This window comes from Eulemur rufifrons, chromosome 4, assembly GCF_041146395.1.
Source record: "Eulemur rufifrons isolate Redbay chromosome 4, OSU_ERuf_1, whole genome shotgun sequence".
Classification (NCBI taxonomy): domain Eukaryota; kingdom Metazoa; phylum Chordata; class Mammalia; order Primates; family Lemuridae; genus Eulemur; species Eulemur rufifrons.
This window is the reverse complement of record NC_090986.1, coordinates 1,824,415-1,846,097: the sequence shown is the minus strand read 5'-3', so window position 1 is coordinate 1,846,097 and position 21,683 is coordinate 1,824,415.

Genomic DNA, 21,683 nt, shown 5'->3' with positions numbered 1-21,683 from the left:
GCTATACTATAAAGATATATTATTTGTAGAAATACATACTGTATTACAAAGTTTATGTGATAGATTACATTTGGGGTGAGGCAGTAAACCTGTCTTAATGCAGGGGGCATCAAGGGTCAGAAGGCCTGAGAGCTGGACTCAGTTCTGCTGGTCTTAGTTCCTTGACTTTACTCACATTAAATATCCCTTCTCTACTGCCAGTTTTATTTATTTCATTTTATTTTACTTTATTTTTATTTCAGCTCATTATGGAGGTACAAACATTCAGGTTATATATATTGCCCATGCGCCCGCATCCCCCCCCCCCCGAGTCTGAGCTTCAAGCGTGTCCACTCCCTAGACAGTGCACATCACACTCATCACGTAGGTATGCACCCATCCCCTCCCCCCACCACCATCCCCCCCAGTCAAAACTTCAAGCGTGTCCATTCCCCAGGCAGTGTGCATCACACTCATCAAGTAGGTATACACCCATCCCTTCCCCCCAGCCCCGACCTATGTCCAATACCCAATTGGTGTTATTCCCAAATGTGCACTCAGGGAAACCAGTTTGCTGGTGAATACATGTGGTGCTTATTTTTCCATTCTTGGGAAACTTCACTTAATAGAATGGGTTCCAACTCTCTCCAGGAGAACCAAAGAGATGCCATATCGCCATTATTTCTAATAGCTGAGTATTATTCCATGGTATACGTAATACCACATTTTGCTAATCCATTCATGAATTTAAGGGCATTTGGGTTGTTTCCACATCTTTGCAATTGTGTATTGTGCTGCTATAAACATTCGGGTGCAGGAGTCTTTTTTATAGAAAGACTTTTGTTCTTCTGGGTAGATGCCCAATAATGGGATTGCTGGATCGAATGATAGGTCTACTTGAATCTGTTTAAGGTATCTCCACATTGCTTTCCCCTAGTTTATAGTGCCACCAGCAGTGTATGAGTGTTTCTGTCTCTCCGCATCCATGCCAGCATGTATTGTTTTGGGACTTTTTGATAAAGGCCATTCTCACTGGAGTTAAGTGATATCTCATTGTGGTTTTGATTTGCATTTCCCTGATGATTAGAGATGTTGAACATTTTGCCAAACTATACTACAAGGCTGTGATTATAAAAACTGTTTGGTATAGGCACAAGTGCAGGGACACTGACCAGTGGAACAGAACAGAAAATCCAAATATAAAACCATCCCCATATAGCCATCTAATCTTTGACAAAGGAGACAAAAACATCCTCTGGGGAAAATATCCCTTATTTAATAAATTGTGCTGGGAAAACTAGATAGCCACATGTAGAAGACTAAAACAGGACACACAGCTTTCACGTCTCACAAAAATCAAATCACGGTGGATAACAGACTTAAAACTTAGGTGGGAAACTATTAGAATCCTAGAAGAAAACGTAGAAAAGACTCTTACAGACATTGGCCTAGGCAAAGAATTTATGAAGAAGGCCCCTAAGGCAATCACAGCAACAACAAAAATAAATAAATGGGACCTCATCAAATTAAAAAGCTTCTACACAGCCAAAGAAACAGTCACGAGAGTAAACAGACAACCTACAGCATGGGAAAAAATTTTCGCATACTACACATCAGATAAAGGACTGATAACAAGAATCTTTTTAGAACTCAGGAAAACCAGTAAGAAAAAATCAAACAACCCTATCAAAAAGTAGGCAAAGGACATGAATAGAATTTTTTCAAAAGAAGATATAAAAATGGCTAACACACATATTAAAAATGAGCTTCTTGATTTGTTAGTTCTTTTTCTTACATTTTAGAATTGCTCAGTCATTTGTATTTGTTTGCTTCAGCTCCACAGTTTGTTTTCTTTTATACTTTTTGTTGCTGTTTTAATTTTTCTCTATTCCTTGAGTTGCCTGTGTTTCCATTTCACTCATTGTGCACTATTCAGATGGGGCTTTTTAATTTTCTCAGGTATTTTATATATCATTATTTCTTTATAGTTCATTTCTGATTATTTATTTTGTTTCTTTTATTGGGTTAGGATATCCTGATACTTTGTGTATGTTATAAACTTTCGTTGATATTTAGGGATTAAATAAAAATTCATCTGTCAGAAACTTTACAAATTGGCTTTGTCCTGGGAGATTCTGATATGAATTGCTTGGGCTACAGATTCTTGGAGCCTCCCAAATCTATTCTCAGGCTGTTTATTCCTTGGAATTCTATGTTTATATTCCAGGTAAAGTGATTTTTCCGTGTTTTTTCTTAAGGCCCTGTAATCATTTGCTACCCCTATTGTATGCCACTTGTACTGAAGTCTCTCTGCTGCTGTAACACTCATTTACTTTTGTTTGCAGCAAACCCAGTCTACCTTCCAAAGCACAAAACTATTACGTTCAGCATTCTGTGTTATGGGAGACACTAACCAGTCTCTGGAAAGGCCCCTAGAAGTCCAAATATATATGTGTGCCGCAATTCTCTTTCTCCTTCTGGGGAGAATCCAGGAGTTGATTTTTTTAAAACCCATATAAACCATGCTATATTAATATTAGGAAGTACAATGGTACGTAAATGTAACAAACTTTTCTTCCGCTTCTATGTGGCTTTTGGCATTGTGCTCTCCCGGGATGCTGCAAACATTTAATTGGTTTTAAAATTCACACAGAAGCAATTTGGTCAGTATATTTTTTATTAATGTTATGTAGCTGTCACTGTATTAGGGCCTGTGGTACTTTACTATTTTCATAATGTGCTTGCTATAATTTCATATGTTAGAATTGTAATAGATGTTCATCTAAGGCTGAAAAAAAACAAGTGGGATAATTTGTTATTTTTATTTCTTTCAGCTGTGTCTTCTTATTACACCCAAGACCATTTGCCAGGGAAAAGCCTGAAAGATTCATTCCAAAAAGTGCTACTGAGAAATTATGAAGGCTCTGGACTTCATAATTTAAGCTTAAGGAAAGACTGGGAAAGTGTGGGTGAGCGTAAGGAGCAGAGAGAATGTCATAATGGATTTCACCAATTTTCAACAGCTAGCCATTGCAAAGTCATCAAATGTAATAAATGTTTGAAAGTCTTCAGAAAATTATCAAAACGAAATAGACATAAGATAAGACATCCTGTAGAGAAAACTTTCAAATGTAAAGAATGTGAAAGAGCCATTAACAAATGTTCACACTTTACTGAATATAAAAGAATTGATACTAGAGAGAAACATTACAAATATATAGAATGTGGCAAAGTCTTCAAATCTTGCTCACGCCATTTTAATCAAAAGTCAAGTCATGCTGGCGAGAACCCCTACAAATGTGAAGAATGTGGCAAAGCTTTTAAGTGGTTTTCAAACCTTAATATACATAAGAGAATTCATACTGGAGAGAAACCCTACAAATGTGAAGAATGTGGCAAAGCTTTTAAGTGGTTTTCAAACCTTAATATACATAAGAGAATTCATACTGGAGAGAAACCCTACAAATGTGAAGAATGTAGCAAAGCTTTTACCCAAAGTTCAAACCTGACCACACATAAGGCAATTCATACTGGAGAGAAACCCTACAAATGTGAAGAATGTGGCAAACCTTTTATCCTGCGTTCACACCTGACCACCCATAGGAAAATTCATACTGGAGAGAAACCCTACAGATGTGAAGAATGTGGCAAAGCTTTTATCGAGCGTTGAACCATGACTAAACATAAGAAAATTCATACTGGAGAGAAACCCTACAAATGTGAAGAATGTGGCAAAGCTTTTATCCAGCGTTCACACCTGACCACACATAAGACAATTCATACACGAGAGAAACCCTACAAATGTGAAGAATGTGGCAAAGCTTTTGTCCAGCGTTCAAACCTGACCACACATAAGAGAATTCACACTGGAGAGAAACCGTACAAATGTGAAGAATGTGGCAAAGCTTTTATCCAGCGTTCAACCGTGACTAAACATAAGAAAATTCATACTGGAGAGAAACCCTACAAATGTGAAGAATGTGGCAAAGCTTTTACTGAGCGTTCAACCCTGACCAAACATAAGAGAATTCATAGTGGAGAGAAACCCTACAAATGTGAAAAATGTGGCAAAGCTTTTATCCAGCATTCAAACCTGACCACACATACGAAAATTCATACTGGAGAGAAACCCTACAAATGTGAATGATGTGGCAAAGCCTTTACCCAGTGCTCTTACCTTACTCTACATGACAGAATTCATACCTCAGAAAAATCCCACAAATGTAAACAATGTGGTACATCCTTTAATAACTGTTCACATATTACTTGACAGGACAGGGGTCATACTGGATAAAAGAGGTATAAATGTAAAGACTGTTGAAACACCTTCCACAAAATAAAAGTCTTAGAGTGCACCATGGCATTGATACAGGGAAAAAATTAGAAGTATAAAGACTGGTGCAATACATTTACTTATATCGCAGATCTTATTTATTGTACACAGAATTCATACTGGAGGGTAAACCCCCAACAATTTTTTTAAATTGTATTGAACTTCACAGAATTTGGACTGGAAAGAAGCCCTATAAATAAAATAAATGTGGAAAACTATTTGTTCAAAAAATATGCCTTTGGAACCATCAGCATTAATATGAAAAGATATATTAGAGATACAAGAAATATGAAAAATTTAATCATAAATTAAGTCTAAATAAGCATCAGAGGATTTAGAGTAGAAGGCACCAAGGCACTAACACTTTCAGACATTAAAGCAGAGAGTTGATTATGAAGAATAATCCAAAGTTAAAATAGATAATTTATTTATATGTAGGCTTACATAGAGCAGAAGATTGATTTTCGGAGGGTTATAATTACACTCAAATTATGCTATTTTGCATTGACATGATTTTAGATATTTTCAAAATTAAACATTGATGTAGTTCAACACTTGCTACTATGCTTTCATTCCTATTCTTTCTGTGAAAGGATGTGGCCAACTTTTGCTGCATCAGAGATATACAAGAACTTTCTAATTTTTGTAGATATCATTTTTGTACTCTTGAAAGGAACATAAAGGACACCAAGATGTAATATTCACTAAGAAAATCTAAGTGGAGAGGCTCTTTGTGATCCAGCCAGAACACTGTTTTAAGTAAGCTGTATGGTAGGTTTTTCATGTAATATTCTTCTGAGGACATTTTCAACTTTAGAAGTAAATTGTTTTACCAATTGTATATTAAGTAATAGAACAAAGTAGATTTTGAAATGCTGTTACTAAGACTATGTGTGATCTTAATTTGTTTTCATAAAAGAAAATTGTTTTTAATGTGTTACATGTGTATTGAATGAAGTCTTAACCTTCCACCGAGAATTACCTAGTGCACTTTATTCAAAGTCCAGATAACAAATGTAAATAGTATAATATTGGGTAACATAGTGGAACACAACATTACTAATGAGCTTTTTCACAGAGTTTAAGCTTCAGTTACTTTGAAAAATATTGCTTCCATAACTTATATTTTTATTCTTTTTCTTGTTTTTGCAACTACAAAGGGCCATTAAAATGGTTATAATGAGATTATAAAGGAGTGTAATGAAAGGCCATACATTGCTGAATAATGAATGACTATTTACAAATTTTAATTGTACATTTTTCTTTGAATGTGCAACCTCCCTGGCCTGAAAACTCCATATAGACTCTATAGGTAAACTTTAAGTGCAGAATGATGGAGGAAGTAATTGTGTTTGTGTGTGTACCTATTTTGAGAAGAAAAGAAAAATATTGGAATAAAACAGGTAATTAAAACAAATGTTCACCGGGCGCGGTGGCTCATGCCTGTAATCTTAGCACTCTGGGAGGCCGAGGCGAGTGGATCACTCGAGGTCAGGAGTTCAAGATCAGCCTGAGCAAGAGCGAGACCCCATCTCTACTAAAAATAGAAAAAAATTATCTGGCCAACTAAAAAATATATATAGAAAAAATTAGCCGGGCATGGTGGTGCATGCCTGTAGTCCCAGCTACTCGGGAGGCTCAGGCAGTAGGATCGCTTGAGCCCAGGAGTTTGAGGTTGCTGTGAGCTAGGCTGATGCCATGGCACTCACTCTAGCCCGGGCAACAGAGTGAGACTCTGTCTCAAAAAAAAAAAAAATAAAATAAATAAATAAAACAAATGTTGATGATTTACTACCAAACTAGAAATCTCATAGATTCTGAAAGTAAATATATTTTCTCTCCTATGAATTTAATTTCTCTAAAATATTATGGCTCCTTGTTCTGAATCTCCCCATGTAAATCCTCTGTTTTCAAATGCCTGTTGTTCATGCTACATCAAATAAATTATTGTTTCAAAAGTTAAGAAATATTATTTGTATGACTCAGGGATTATGCAAATAATTTCTATGAAATTTAAATGTGTTCCCAAAATAATTTGAATGTGTAATGCCATAGTGAGTATACTAAGTTAAATTGTATTAATTAGTAAATTTTAATTTTTCTTTTCAAATGGTGAAATTTGTTTAAGCCAACTCCTCTTTAGTTGCTGTCTTTTTCACTTTTTGTAATTGACATAATTGAGTTGATAGATTTTGGGCCAATCTAGATAAACACTGAAGAGGCTTCATAAGTCATCAGGTTGTTTTCACATTTATTGGAATGAAAAAACAAGACAGCGCTAGGTGAATAATAGATGTTACATATTTAGCAGTGAGTATTTCTGTTGAAGGGATTTTGTGGCTCCAGGTAAGATATTCAAAACAGCCAGTGAAGAAATGACATCGATTCTGCATGTGCAGAGAGATCACTTGTTTAGGGGCTGCAAAATTTACTGTCTGAATTTAGAAAGGGGAATTCGGCTTCTTTTCATTTCCTAATTTTTTCCAGTTTCTTTCTGTGTGTCTATGTTCACCCCCAGCTACACATGCACCTCAGTCCTTCTCCTTTGCCAGTTCTATGGCTACAGCTTTCTCACCGTTCTCCCCACCCCAGGTCATTTCACACAGTACTGTATAAGTTCTTATGAGACCTTAGGATTTTTTTTTTTTATGTGGAGAGTTTGAGACAATTTATAGGTTATAAATGTAACATTCTGATCACTTAAGTGAGGTAAGGAGGATTCAGCGGCCATGGACAAGGCAGTTAAGTGAATCAGTTAGCATTGTTTGTCTTTGTTTGTAAAAGGAAGGTGTTACTAAATCCTAACACAAAATGTGGTAAATATAAAATTACTTGTATTAGGTAAAGCATTAATAAGAGTGAGCCATATATTGTGAATGCTATGTAAGGAAAAATAACAGTTCCTAAATATCTTAAGAGAAAGCATTTCTTAGAAATAAATTCTGAATGAAAGATAATGGTAACTGTTGAATTTTGAAATTAATTTTTTTAATGAAATAATTTAGCAAAACTTATGTTTATAGGGAGAATCTTTTATTTTTCAGTGTGTATGATAAGCACTGGACAGTACTAAAACGACCTGTATGGACTTAAAATTTGGAATAATCTTTATTTCATATTGATATTGCAATCTTGAGAAATCTTTCACTCTTATATCATTATATCTTTCTTTATTTTAATAGGTACAGTGTACACTGCACTGTTTTAATTCTTAATCACTGAACCATAGTCAACTATTTCATGATTGTCTCTAGAAAAATCTCAGAGATCACGGCAGGTTTTGGATTAAAACATCTTCTCAGTGATTTTGGATGCAAACTTGTTTTTCACGTTCACAGTGTGACCAGAGACGGAACAATTAGCACCACCTGAGTCTTACATGGCTTCCATACCATCACCGTCAGCACAAGGAACACCATGAACCACACGTTTAAAGTGCATTGGCCACTGCCATTTTTGGTACTAGTTTCTGAACATACTGGTAAATATCAGAGTCCCTATACTTATGACCAAGAAATGGAATAAGAAAAAGATCACAAAAACTACATTGTTTTTGATGGAGTTTAGCTAAGCTTATGACAAAGGCACAGACGCAATATTTAGAATATTGCCAGTATTCCACAATTTTTCAACATTTATTTTTAAGTTCGCAGATACTATTTATGTATTTCTTATGTAACGCATGATGTTTTCAAGTATATATACATTATTAAATACTTAATTCTAGCCAATTAACTAGTATTGTGCCTCACAGGTTATTTTTGTGGTGAGAACACTTAACATCTAGTGTTTTAGCATTTTTTAAATATACATACACATTATGTCATAATTAACTATAGTCACCATGCTGTACAGTAGCTCTCTTGAACTTAATCCACCTAACTGTAATTATGTATCTTTTGAAAGTTATCTCCCCAAGCTCCCATCCTTCCTACAAACTCCAGCCTCTGGTAGTGTCATTCTACTCTCTACGTTAATGAGATCAACTTGTTTAGATTACACATGTGAATGAGATCGTGAGATACTTCTATTTCTCTGCCTGGCTCACTTCAATTAACATGTTCTCCAGGTTCATCCATTTGATGGAAAATGACAGGATTTTTATGTCTAATATTCCATTATATATGTATACATATTACACACATACACACTTTCTTTATCCATTCATTTGATTAGGGACACTTGGGTCGATTCCATATCTTGGCCATTATAAATCAGACTACAATAAATGTGAGAGTACAGCTGTTCTTTCAGCTATACCATTTTTCTATTTCTGCATGTACACTTAATTATGCTATTGCTATATCACATGGTAGTTTAGTTTTTTGTTTAACTTTTGAGAATTCTCCTAACTTTTTTCCATAAGGTTGCATTGATTTACAATCACACCAACAGCTTGCAAGTGTTCCCTTTTCTCCAGATTTTTACCAACACTTATCTTTTCTATTTTAATGATAGTCATTCTAACAAGAATGGGTTGATATGGTGGTTTTGATTTTCCTTTCCCTGGTTATTACTGATGGTGAACAATTTTTCTTACATCTGTTGGCCATTTGTATGTCTTATTTTGACTAATGTCTACTTAGGTCTGTTGCCTATGTTGAAATAATTACTCAATTTTTGTTGTATAGTTGAGTTTCTCATATATTTTTGATATTAACCCCTTGTCAGGTATATAATTTACAGGTTTTTCCCATTGATAAGTTGTGTAATCATTCTGTTGTTTCTACTTGGTGTTGTATAGAAATGTTTTAGTAATCCCCTTTGCCTGTTTTACTTGGTACCTGGAATTTTGAGGTGAAATCCAAATAATCATTATCTAGATCAATGTCATAAAGCTGTCATGCTAAATTTTCTTGTAGTAGTTTCAGAGTTTCAGGTCTTACAATTAAGTCTTTAATGAATTTTGAGTTAGTTTTTGTATGTTGTATGATGTGAGAGACTCATTCCATTTTTCTGTGTCTGGATATCAAGGCTGCCCAACAAAATTTACTGTAGAGACTGTTCCTTCCCCATTGTGTTTTCTTGTCACCTTTGTCTAAAATCAGTTAATTGTAAATGCATAAATTTATCTCTGAGTTCCCTATTCTGCTCCATTATCCTATGAGTCTGATTTTATGCCAGTACCATACTCTTCGGGTTACTATCACTTTGTAGCATATTTCAAAACCAAGTACTGTGATGTCTCTAGCTTTCCCCCCGACTTGCCACTCCATTGCTTATACTATTCAGGATCTTTGTTGGAATCATATACATTTTTAGCATTTTTATTTCTTTGAAGTATGTCATTGGTATTTTGATTGGGATTGCATTGACTCTGTAGAACATTTTGTATAATATAAACATTTTGACAATGCTATTTCTGCTAATCCATGACCAAGGATATGTTTCCATTTGTTTGTGTTTTCTTCTATTTCTTACTTAATTTTCTTTAGTCCTCGGGGTAGAGATATTTCATCTTTGTTGTGAAAATTATTTCTAAGTTATTTTTTCATAGCTATTGTAGATGTGATTCTTTCCTTGATTTCCTTTACTGATAGTTTACTTTTAGTGTATATGAGTGTTAGTGAGTTTTACATGTAGATTTTGTGTCCTGAAAATTTACCAAATTTGTTTATTAGCTCTAACAATTTTTTGGTGAAATATTTACAGTTTTCTACATATAAGATGATGTGATCTGCAAACAGGGACAATTTATCTCCTTCCTTTCCAATCTGGATTTTTTTTTTATTTTTTCTTTAATTGCTCTGTCTGGGACATCCATTACTGTGTTGACTAGAAATGGCAAGAGAGAAAATCCTTGACTTGTTCAACCTCTTAGAGGAAAACCTTAGAACTATTGCCCTTTTGTTGGTATGTTAGCTCTGTGTTTGTCATACAAGGCCTTCATTGAATTGGGGTGAATTTTTTCTATTTCTAATTTGTTGAGAGATAATATCATGAAGGGATGTTGAATTTAGTCAAATCCTTTTCTGCATCTATTGAAATGTTATGGTTGATCCTGGGAACTGTCATCTTTGTCATAATCTCGGGGATGCATGCATACCTAGAGCAGTCATTGAAGGTATCACATCTCACATTCTGTTGATACGGCTCCCTTAGGATGTCTACTGTGAGTGTCTTACTCCCCAGATAATATTGAGGCTCAGGGATTTTCATTTCCTTTGTTTACTAAATTATTCAAAGGATCTAGAAAAGTGACTACACAAATAAAGTACTTTACAAATGCAAAAACAAAAAAAGAGATTTGCTCTGCTTGTGCTTTTGTAAACAGAGAAACATAGACCATTGAGACATGAGGTAGAGAGCTTCAGTTAGGGGGAAAAAAAATAATGCAAATGAACAACCACATCATGCCCTGAAGCCTTTCTGCAGAGCCAGGCTCTAGGGACCTGCTTGTGATGTCTGAGTCCATTTAGTCACTACAAAATCCCTGTTAAGTTCATGTTTTGATCACCCCACTTTTGAAAGGAGAAACTGAGGTTCAGAGAGCTGCAGTGGTATCCTAATGACACAGCTAGTAGGTGGCAGAGTCACCACTGTACCTTGGAGGGGACAGATGCTCACCTGCTAAACAGCTGCTCCAGGTAATGTAGGATGGTGGCAAAGGCCCAGGGGAAGCCCCAGAAGGTGGTGAAAAAGGAGATAGTTCAACCCTGGGAGGCTAGGGAGTCCACCAGTGTCTGCTTTGTGTCTCGCTGGAAATTCCACATTCTGGCCTCCTCTAGGTTCAGGGAAGACTCATTTTCATACTAGGGAGGATAAGAAGATGTATATAGTCAGTGACAGCACCACAAACTCCCAGAGGTTTGGAGTCTGGAGCGCAAACCAGGAACACCGCTTTAGGGACTTGTGCATGTTAAGAACATGGGTTTTCATGGTGAAAATTGCTCTAGGCTTTCAAAGTAAAATTTCATCTGAGAGCGGAAAATAATTAACCTATTAATACTGAGACAGCATAGGGAAGGCCTTGGCCTCACTTCTGACCAAGGGAGGCAAAAAATGGCAGCATGGCCCAGCCTAATTAGCTGCAGAAGACAGAAAACAAACAAGAAAAAAAAATACAAATGACCTTTTAGCCACTAGAACTCAGCCCATACCCATATAAGGAGGGAGGCCGAATAATCTGTCTCTTGGGTAATGTTTTTTTTCAAGACCACTGAAACAAGATGCTGACATTAGATGAAGAACCTCTCTGCAAAGAAACCAGATATATCCAGATCTAAGCACCTCAAGCCAAATAGGACCCCCACACTGAACTTGCCTTGACTGTTACTGATTTTATTCCCATGTGAATGCTAAAAATCACACCCAGGCTTGGAGATTTAGCATGTTAATGGGACATACAATGGAACAAGAAGCATGTAATAGAGCTACAGGGGCACAAGGAAATGTTCACTTTTACCTCCTTACACACCATCTTTTTCCCACCTAAGCCTCTTTAAAATTCTTCCTGAACGTCCCTTGGGGACTCAGCAAGAGAATTTTTCCTTTGTGCTGCCTCACTTATGTTGAACATTGTGGGGAGTTAGATACACTTTCCACAAAGAGGTTTTTTTCTCTTCTGATGACCCCTCTCAGGCAGGGGTCATCACAAAGGATGAAAAAATAGTAGGAAACAGAAATAAAAGAATAATAATAATACACAGAGCGAAAGATATAGTTTAGAAAGTAAAGGGTTATGAAAAGAGACAAAAGGAGGGTGACCGGATGGATATATTGCTTCCCACAAAAATATATCAAAGGCTGAAACTCCACACAGGTATTTTATAGGGTAGATACAGGTTCCCGTTGCCAAGGCCAACGGGATTTACATACTAACAGGATGTTTGCTTTAGGGTCAAAGTTTTCTAAAAGGCACTACATATCCTTAACTCTATCTAGGGGAACTATGAGTTACTAAATCTTCTTGGGGCAAACTTCTAAGTTTTCTGATAAGGCTATTACTTTAGCAAAATAACAGAGACATCTTGGCTCCGGTGATTGTGTTCTTGGAGACAAAGATCATCTCAGAGGTCAACATGAGCTGTGCTTTGTGTTAATTCCTTTAACCACATGGTTCCGCTTGGGCATTAGCATATCTATTTGATCAGCTCTCATCTCCGGGGGTCTTTGTCGGTCAACTCTGGCAACCCCTGGCTCTAGACGAGGCCTGTCTTGTCTTTCAAAACAGTTGAGAACCATAGGCCCAGTTTACAACTGTCTCTTTGAAGTGCAGCTGTTACTGACCAACGAGACGCCCTCCTGAAACAAGACAGCTTTTGAACTATCACATTTATTTTTTCTTTAAGACAAAGCCTTATTTGACTTCTGAAATCAAATCTTGTCTCCATAAATACAGGGGGCATTCCTATAACTCAGTATTCTTAGGCTCAACAGAACATTAGCCCCAATAAAGCCTTGCTTGTGACTTCTTCCAGGCTCTGGCTAATTTCTCTTGCATAGTGAGCCCAAGGACCTATACCAGTAAAATACCTTCATGGAATTTCCATGATATTCTTTGAGCTGTAGAGCCATAGCACCCACCTGTATTAATAGCCTGTATGTATGAAAACCATTATTCCACTGAGTCCTCAAAAAATCCTTACTACAGAGATGGGAAATACGCTTTAGGAGTGAATCATATGTCACATTCTGTGGACATGACCTCCTTATGGTGTCTAACCTGAGTGTCTGACTCCCTGTCTGAAGCCAGCTGCTCACCAGCACCCAGATCAGAAGAGAGAATCTTGTGCAGTGAGGGCTGCATGAAATTCCTTCTATGCTACCCGAGGCTCTATCTGCTTTTGACATGGAGGGGAAGGGCCTGGGGAAGCCTCATTTTCTTCACCTTTTAGGTACAATGCACAGCAAAAGACACCCTAGAAGAAACATTTTGACTTAAAACATATAATTGCCTCCCTTTGTTTTGCAGTAAAGGGAGCCTTAATAAACAACTAAATAATCCTAAACTGGCAATGGGGAAAATGGCAGGAGACTCTAGCATGATAAAAAGCCCATCACAGGGCCAAGGATCCGCACAGATGACTCAAGGAAGAGAAAACACAAGTAGGTACTAAACAACCCAGAGGTGACTCACAAGTATCATTTGAAAACCTGGAAATGAAAGGATCAATGATTTCGTTTGCCACACAGACAACAGATTAGTAAAAAATCAAAAAGATATTAACACCCAAGAGAGGCTGGATACATTATGTTGGAGGTTAAAATGTCAACATACACGTTATGGGAGACAAGTAGTCTATTGTACCTTCTAAGATTTTATTACCGAAAAGTTTTCTTTCACCTCCTACTCACTGTGTCCTTTGTTCCCTTTCTCAATCTCTCTCTCTGTCTGCCCGTGTTTTTCTTTCTCTATTGTATTCCTCAAACTGAGGAGGCAAGCTCTGATGCTAGGAGCTGCCCTGTGGTAAGCCCCACATGGCAGAGAACTGAGGAAGTGTCCAGGCCAGCAGACAAGGGAGCCCAGGATTTTTGAATGCTCTGAATCCTGCCAATACCCCCATGAGTGAGCTTGGAAACTGATCCTCCCCAATCCAGCTTCAGCTGAGACCACAGCCCAGCCTCATGAGAGACCTTGAGGCAGAGGCTCCCACCTATACTGTGCCCAGATTCTTGTCCACATGAATTATGAGATATTACATAGTTGTTTAAAAGTACTATGTCTTGGGGCACTGTTGTCAGAGAGAAGCAGGTCACTCCCCTCCTGTCACAGGCCCCAGGATTCTCCGTCCCTCTGTTTCTCTCTTCCCCAGGCCCCTTCCAGCCCCACTGGCCCCTTTCTAATCTCCTCTCCCAAAGTTCCTTCTACCTGTAAGTCTCCGTACCAGGGGTGGCTTCTCCTTGACACACTGTTCCCAAACTTGTGCAGGGCTGGCTTCCTGTTGTCATTCTGGTTACAGCATAAGTGTCTCCTTAGTGAGGCATTTGGGTCCCTGCATGCAGTTACTCCCCAGCCCTCCTTCCCAAAGTCCTACATGATTTTCAACACAGCATTTGCTTTTTTCTTTCACATGTCCTTGCTTTCATCCAGGTGTCCTCAGACTCTGGGCTCCTGGAAGGGGATAAGGGACCACTTGGTCCTTTACAGTACCAAAAGTTGGGCCCACAAGTGCACCTGGTGCAGGGTGAATTCTTGAGGCAGAGTTATTAGGTGAATAAATGAGGGAATCTCAAAGCCCCTTTTCTTCTTCTGACCACCTCATATTGGAGATCATTGATAATATCAGGAGGTTCAAGTTGGCACAGAAGCATTTATTAACATTCTGAACAGGGATCTTTGTCAAGGAGAAATTCTCTAAGAAGAAGACACTTATCTCATATATTAGAAACCCTCTGCCAGCTTAGGTGACAACCACAAGCATTTTAACTCTGGCCGGGCAGAATTCTGGCTAGGCTGGTGAAAAAGGAGCCTAACTCTGAGAGAGTCAAACTTGGACATTCCAGATATTCATGCATTTACCCAGGGAGCATTTATCATGTTAAATCATGTACATCACAGTGTGCCAAGGGCAATAGAAGTTGAATAAAATTTAGTAAGGCACACCCACCCCTCAGGAAACACATTCTAGTAAGATACTCTGAACTCCTGTATTCTGTATAACCATTCTAGTGGGTGTTGATTATTTTATTATTGTGGTTTGACTTTCATTTCCCTAATGCATAATATTTTGAGCATATTTTACAATCAAATTTTTACATCTTAGGAAAAATATTTGTTTAAATATTTTGTCCTTTTTTAATTGGTAAACTTTTTTATTACTAACTTGTAAGAGTTCTATATATATTCTCTCTACTAGACCTTTAACAGATATAAGATTGAAAATATTTTCTCTCAATAAGGAATTTTTCTTTTAATATTTTTTATTGTGTTCAAATAATTTTTTTAATTTGATAAGTTATAATTGATTATTTCTTTTCTTGATTGTGCTTTTGTTGTAATATGTAAAAAAAAAAAAAAATCTTTCCCTAAGTCAAGATCACAAAAAGGTGCTCTAATATTTTTCCCCAAAATTTTGCAGTTTCATCTCTTACATTTAGGTATATAATCCATTTTGAGTATTTCTGTATGTGTATGATTTGGTTTATGGGTAAAACTTCACTTTTTTGCATGTGGATATTTAATTTTTCCATTATCATTTGTGGAGCAGAATTTTTTCCCATTACAATTACGTAGCATGTTTGACAAAATCAATTTTACCACAAATTAATGTGTTTATTAATGGACCTTCAATTCTATTCTTTTGATCTACATAAATCTATCCTCATGCTAGTACTATACATTTCGTTACTGTAACATTGTTGTATTAATTCATGTCAGAAGTTTTTCTAAATTCTAGAGTGTATATGATTTTATTTTCATATAAAGTTTAGGGGGAGCTTCTAAAATTCAATTAAAGAAAACTTATTTGAAAATTTGCATTGAATCCATAGATTAATCATTTGGGTATTTTGATATTACTATTAAGTATTGTTACCCTTGGACATTGAATATATCTCAATATATTCAGTTCTTCAATTTCTTTCAGCATTGTTAATAATTTTTGCCTATAAAGTACTTGCACTTATTTTTAAAAATTTATTTCTAAATGCTTCTGTTTGATGCTGCTATTAATAAAATGATTTTCTTAGTTTGATTTACATTTGTTCATTGCTTTTATAAAAAAGTACATTAAATTTTGTTTGCTGATCTTATATCTTGTGACAATGAACTTGTTTATTAGCTTAATGAGGTTTTTTAATTAAATTCTTTCACATTTTTATACTATGTTTTGAAATGTGTGATAAAATTCTGTTCTGTTTTTTCTTTTCTAATTTAAGAATTTTTTCGTTTCAAGTATAATTTTCTGGCTGATACTTCCAGTACAATGTTGAAAAGAGTAATAAAAGAAGAAATTCTTGTCTTATTCCCAAAGTTATGAGTAAAGCACCCAGTCTCTAATTATGAAGAATGATATTAGCTGTAGGTTTTCATAGATGTACTTTAGAGTCTCAGAAATTCTCCTCTAGTAATTTACTGGGAATTTTATCATAAATAAGTGTTGGACTTGTCAAAATTTTTCTCTGCCTATTTAAATTATTACTTTATTACTCAAATAATATTTTGCAATATATTGGTTGATTTTTGAATAATCTAACATTGCATTTGTGAAAACATCCTAGTCATACTATATAATCATTATATGTTGCTGAGTTCAATTTACTAGTGTTTAGGAGGATTTCTGTGTCTTTATTTATATGGAATATTGGCCCATATTCTTCTTTACTTGTGATCCTTTTGTCTGTTCTTAGCATCATGGTAATGCTGGCTAAACAAGGAATTGGGAACTATTACATCTCCTACTGCTGAACGCTTTTATAAAGAATTAATATTAGGCCGGGCGCGGTGGCTCACGCCTGTAATCCTAGCACTCTGGGAGGCCGAGGCGGGTGGATTGCTCAAGGTCAGGAGTTCGAGACCAGCCTGAGCGAGACCCCGTCTCTACTAAAAATAGAAAGACATTATATGGACAACTAAAAAAAATCTATATAGAAAAAATTAGCCGGGCATAGTGGCGCATGCCTGTAGTCCCAGCTACTCGGGAGGCTGAGGCAGTAGGATCGCTTAAGCCGAGGAGTCTGAGGTTGCTGTGAGCTAAGCTGACGCCACGGCACTCACTCTAGCCTGGGCAACAAAGTGAGACTCTGTCTCAACAAAAAAAAAAAAAAAAAAAAAAAAAAAAAAAAAAGAATTAATATTAATTCTTCATTAAATATTCATGGATTTTACAATTTATGCAATTTGATATGGAACTATTTTTAATTATTTTCTTTTTATTATATGACTGTATATTCTATTTCATTATACATGTCTATTGATATCAATTTCTTTACTTTCATAATTTATGGCTACCAATACATTTATTTCTCTTTTGTTATGTTTCATAAAAATTAATATTCTAGGCACTTGACATGTAATTGTCTGGAATCAAAATAAAGCGTGAGTGTTCAGGCCAACCAATAAATGGCTCAAAATTCTCTCCATTGTTAGAATAATGACTATGAATATGATTTTATTACTTAAAACTCATATTTATGAGGTGGAGAATAAGAACACACCTGGAAGTTCCAGGGCCCCATCAACCACCTGGGGCATTAGAATGCTTCTCCTGAGAATTTAGAGCTGCCTACAGGACACAAAAACAAAACTGAAGCTTATTCCTCCCACCAAGGACCAGCTCCTGACAGGGAGGTCAATTTGCATGGCCTTTTACTACATTTACTGACTCATTATACAGAGTGCGGTCAATTCTTTCCCACAAGCACCACCTACTAGCTCAGATATTAAACTGGGCATGTCATTATCTATACAAAAGAAAATACAAAGGTAAGAAAGAACAACTGCTCAAGATGAGAAGGAATCAGCAAAAGAACTCTGGAAGTATGAAGAATGAAATGAGAACATCAATTCCCTAGCAATGAATACCAACCAAAATCAGAACATTGAAATGACAGATGAAGAACTTTGGACATGGATTGTAAGTAAGCTCAATAAAATGCAAGATAAAGTGGGAACCCAACACAAAGAAACTACAAAAAAAAAATCAGGAAATGAATTAAAAATTGACTAATGAAATTGAAATATTAAAAATAAAACAGAACTTCTGGAAATGAAAAACTCATTTAAGGAATTCCAAAACACAGTGGAAAGACTTAAGAATAAGTTAGATCAAGCATAAGAAAGAATCTCAGAGCTTGAAGACAATATCTTTCAATTCAAGAAGTCACTCACAGAGGTACAAGAGAGAAATAAGACAAAAGAGCAAAGCCTACAAGAAGTATATGATTATATAAAGAGGCCTAACATAAGAATGATATCTTTCCATGAGGGTGAAGAAGAAAATACACATGGGTTGGATAATCTATTCGAGGGAATAATTGAAGGAAATTGCCTTGTTCTTGCCAAAAATCTAGATATCCAGGTACAAAAACCTCAAGGGACTCCTGGGATATTCGTCACAAAGAGGAAAACATCACAAGACATATTCCTTAGACTGGACAAAATAAACATGAAAGAAGCCCTCCTATGAGCCAGAAGGTGAGAGCAGCGAGTGACTTACAAAGCAAAACCCATCAGTGTAACTGCAGATTTCTCAACTGAGACCTTTCAAGCTAGAAGGGAATGGGGCCCCATTCTCAGTCTGCTCAAACAGATTAATGCCCACCCTCGGATTTTGTATGCTGTAAAACTAAGTTTCATATATGAGGGGGAAATAAATACTTTCTCATACAAGCCAACACATGAGAGAATTTGTCAAAACAACTCTAGCTCTGCAAGAACTATTCAGAACTGTGTTACACCTGGAGCAGAACAATAGACACCAGTGCAAAATCATCCAAAAGCTAAAGGTCAAAGGTCAGATACCACAGTGACTCCACTCATAAAAGAAAGTAACAAAGTTCTATTCAACAAGATGAACAGACATCCAGCCCCCTTATCAATTCTTTCAATAAAAGTGAATAGGTTCAACTGCCCACTGAAGAAATATAGACTGGCTGAATGGATAAATCTGTAGAAGCCAAATATCTGCTATCCTCAGGAAACACATCTACCCACAAGGACACATTCAGACTCGAGGTGATGGAATGCAAAAGAATATTGCATGCAAATTGATACAAAAAGAAACCTGGTATACCGGTTTCCATATCACATGATGTAGTCTTCAAATCAACAAAAGAAAGGAAAGACAAAATGGTCATTATATAATGGTAAAGGGAACAATTCAACATGAAGACATAACAATTATAAATATTTATGTATCCAAGAAAGGTGTGCCCAGATTCATAAACAAAACCTACTTGATCAAAACAAAATAATAAACAACAGCACTGCAATATCTAGAAACTTTCATACCCCACTGATGGAATAGGAGAGATCTTACAAATAGAAAATAAACAAAGAAACATTGTACTTAAGCAGAACTCTAGAACAAATGCAACTAAAAACATTTACCAAAACTGTCTACCCAAAAACCACTGAGTATACATTCTTCTCATCACCTCATGGGACACTCTCTAAGAGTGACCATCCTAGACCACAAAACATGTCTCAAAAATTTAAAAAAAGATTAATTATACTATTCATCTTCTAAGACAACAGTGGAATAAAATTAGAAACACCTCCAACAGAAATGTTCATCTCTACACAAAGTCATGGAAACTAAACAACTTACTGCTGAAAGATTATTTGGTCAAGGAGGAGATTAAGATGGAAATCAAAAGATTCTTTCAACTAAATGATGAGGAAACAAATTATCAAAATCTCTGGGACACAGCTAAAGCAGTCCTGAGAGGACTATTCATAGCTTTAAATACCTACATCCAAAAGATTGAAAGGTCACAAACCAACAAGCTAATGAATTGACTCAAATAACTGGATAAAGAAGTGTGAACCAATCCGAAACCCACCAGAAGAAAAGCAATAACCAAGACCAGAACAGAACTAAATGAAGTCCATAAAAAAAGAACTATATGAAAGATTAATGAAAGAAAAAGTTGCTTCTTAGAAAAGATAAACAAAATTGACACACCTCCCACTAGATTAACCAGAAGCAGAAAAGAAAGGCCTCTAACAAACTCAATCAGGAATAAAAAGGAAGAAAATACAACAGATATCATGGCAATAGAAAATATCATTTCTGAATTTTATAAAAATCTCTGTGCACATAAACTTGAAAATGTGGAGCAAATTGACAAATTCTTAGAAACACACAAGCTCCCTAGGCTTAATCAGGAAGAAATAGAATTCCTGAACACACCAATATCAAGTACTGAAATTAAAGCAGCAATAGAAAACCTTCCTAAGAAAACATGTCCTGGACCAGATGGTCTCACACCTGAATTCTACCAGACCTACTAACAAGAACTCGTGCCTGTACTACAGAAATTATTCCACAATATTGAGAAGGAAGGAATCTTCCCCAACACATTTCATGAAGCCAGCGTCACCTTGATAGCAAAGCCATGAAAGGACTCAACAAAACAAGAAAACTGCACGCCAATATCCCTTAGGAATATAGATGTGAGAATTTTTGATAAAATCCTATCAAATCAAATTCAGCTCCATATCAAAAAAATCCATCATGCTCAAGTTGGCTTCATTCCAGAGATGCAGGGATGGTTTAATATACGTAAATCTATAAATATAATTCACATATAAACAGAAGTAAAAAACACCATACAATCATCTCAGTAGATACTAAAAAAGCATTTAATAAAATTCAGCAACTTTTTATGATAAGAACACTTAATAAAATAGGCATAGACGGGACTTACATCAAAATGGTAAAAGCCATATACGACAAACCCAAAGCGAACCTCATAATAAATGGGAAAAAATTGAAAGCACTCCTGCTTAGAACTGGAACCACACAAGGTTGCCCTTTATCACCATTTCTCTTCAACATAGTGCTGGAATTCCTCACCAGAGCATTCAGACAATAGAAGGAAATCAAGGGCATCCAAACAGGGGCAGAAGAGGTCAAATTATTGCTCTTCACAGATGATGTGAGCTAATGTCTAGAAAACCCCAAAGATTCTGCCAGGAGACTACTGGAATTGATAACTAAGTTCAGCAAAATCTCAGGTTACAAAATCAACATCCGCACATCACTAGCATTCATATACACCAACAGACAAACCAAATCAAAGACTCAGTACCTTTCACAATAGCCACAAAGAAGATAAAATACCTAGGAATATATTTAACTAAGTAGGTGAAAGACCTCCACAGGAAGAAGTATAAAATGCTAAGGAAGGAAATAGGAAAGGACGTATACAGGAGGAAAACCATGCAACATGCTTATGGGTTGGCAGAATCAACATTGTTTAAATGTCTATACTGTTCAAAGTAATCTACAGATTCAATGTGATCCCTAATAAAATACTAACATCATTTTTTGCAGATCTAGAAAAAATAATTCTACAGTTTGTATGACCCCAGAGAAGACCCCATATAGCTGAAGCAACATTAAGCAAAAAGAACAAATTGGGAAGCATCAATTTATCAGACTTCAACCTATACTACGAGGCTATAGTAATGAAAACAGCATGATACTGGCTCAAGAACAGAGACAGAGACCAATGGAACAGGACTGAGAACCCAGATATAAAACCATCCTCATGTAGCCTTCTGATCTTTGACAAAGCAGAGAAAAACACACACTGGGGAAAAGAATCCTCATTCACTACATGGTGCTGGCCACATGTAGAAGACTGAAACAGGATCCACATCTCACACCTCTCAGAAAAATCAATTCATGATGGATAACGCACTTAATCCTAAGGAATTAAACCACAGGAATTCTAGAAGAAAACATTGAAAAAACTCTTA